Below are 2394 nucleotides of genomic sequence, written 5' to 3' on the forward strand. Positions count from 1 at the left end.
AGAAGAGAGAAAATAATGTGGGCGGTACTTGTTTGTATAGCATTGATATGGTAGAAATAAAGGGAGAAAGAGTAAGAGTAAAGGTTGGTGTGGAGACATATGGGCGGAAATGGTGGTGGAGGAGGCGGTAAAAGTTATGGTCGAAGGAAGGGTGGTGGTGATGTATAGTAATAACGTGGGTGATAGTGGTGGTGAGAGGAAGGACGAGGGTGATGGAAGTGATGATGGTGATGGTGGTGGATGTAGTTATGGCCATGATGATGATGATGATGCTGGCGATTGAGGTGGTGTGCTGTTGCTGATGTTAACGACGGTGGTGTATAGGAATGGTGGTGGTGGTTGATATAAGAGTTTGTGGTCGTGGTGGCTATGTGTCTTATAGTGATGGTAGTGGTGGTGGTGGTGGTGGTGGTGATGAAGTCGTCGACGGCGTTGGAGGCATGGCGATTGTTGTAGAGAGGTGGTTATCGTTAACGGTGACGGTGTCGGTGGTTGTTAAAAGGATACCAATAAATCCAATCCAGTGTCATTCCGGTGGTTAAAAGAAGCTGACAATGAATGTTAATAAAGGAGCTGAGGCAGGGGCCTAAAGGATTCTCACGTGGATTTCAGTCTTGAGAATATCACGTCCCTCACACATCTATGTGCGCAGTGCATGTGTGTATATGTAAATAGGAAATAGTTTTTTTTTCTCTTTCAAACGTGTTATATGACACAGCTCTGTTCGAATTAATATTTATTTTCATTAAAGATCTTTCATATAGCCTTCCCTCATGATTCTGTTTAGTTTGAAACGTCATCATTATCGTCGCCGTCATCATCATCATCATCCCCATCACCACCACCATCATCATCAACAACAAGTGGAGGCGCAATGGCCCAGTGGTTAGGGCAGCGGACTCGCGGTTTCGTTCCCAGACCGGGCGTTGCGTGTGTTTATTGAGCGAAAACACCTAAAGCTCCACGAGGTTCCGGCAGGGTGTGGTGGTGACCCCTGTTGTACTCTTTCGCTCCAACTTTCTCTCACTCTTTCTTCTTGTTTCTTGTTCCCGACTTCCTACGTAAACTGCTGAGCCTGGATGCGCATTCATCCATCCGTCGATGCTCTCGGTGTCGGGGTTGACCTGCTTTCTCTCTTCTGCGGGTCTTACGAATAGCAAAGGACCACGTTTCGGACTTCTCCCATCTTGCGAGCTCTGGGACGAGGACCGTTCGCTCAACATCAACATCATCATCATCAACAACGTCCGTTTTCTATACTGGCAATGTGTTTGACAGGAGCTGACGAGCTAGAGGATTGCATCAAGATGTAATATCTGCTTTAGGATTACTTCTATGGCAGAATACCCTTCCTAACGCTAACCACTCTACTCAATGTTGCACTGGTTGTTTTGCATGACAGCTACACCAGTGAAGCCACCACGTAATTCACAAGACAAAACCCCCTCAATTGAAGGGGTGTGATATTGAGGGAAGTGGTTTTAGCATTCTTAAACCTTTTGGTTCATTAATGGATTCAAGAGTTTTTCTCCCTAATCATCAGAATGAAATTGTGGGTTAGTTATTATGTCATTAGGGATTAAGTTGAAGGCTTTGTTCACAGACAAAAGGGATCACACAATAAATAATGTTATTTCAGATAATAATTTACATATATATATAAAGTATACTCTTTTACTTGTTTCAGTCATTTGACTGTGACCATGCTGGAGCACCGCCTTTTAGTCCTGCAAATCGACCCTGGGACTTATTCTTTGTAAGCCTAGTACTTATTCTATTGGTCCCTTTTTGCCGAACTGCTAAGTTACAGGGATGTAAACACACCAGCATCGTTGTCAAGCGATGCTGGGGGGACAAACACAAAGACACATAGATATATATATATACATATGTACGACGGGCTTCTTTCAGTTCCGTCTACCAAATCCACTCACAAGGCTTTGGTTGGCCCGAGGCCTTAGAAGACACTTGCCCAAGGTGCCACGCAGTGGGATTGAACCCGGAACCATGTGGTTCATAATCAAGCTACTTACCACACCGCCACTCCTACATTTTGAGAAACATTTCAGCAAGCTTGTTTGTAATATTAAAAGCTCTACGATATATAAGAAAAAGAGAAGATAGCTAACTGACAGCATTGTTGGCACACCAGACAAAATACTTGGTGATATTTCACCTGTCTTTACGTTCTGAATTCAAATTCTGTTGAGGCTAACTTTACCTTTCATCCTTTTGGGGGTCGTCAAAAAAGATGTACCAGTTGAACACTGTAGTTAATGTAATCGACTTACCCCTCCCCTAAAATTGTTGGCTTATGCCAAAATTTGAAACCAGTACGTAAGATAAAGAGACTTGCTACAAAATGACTAATAAATGTGTGTTGTTTGTGCACTT

Source organism: Octopus sinensis, linkage group LG17 (genome assembly GCF_006345805.1).
Source record: "Octopus sinensis linkage group LG17, ASM634580v1, whole genome shotgun sequence".
Classification (NCBI taxonomy): Eukaryota; Metazoa; Mollusca; class Cephalopoda; order Octopoda; family Octopodidae; genus Octopus; species Octopus sinensis.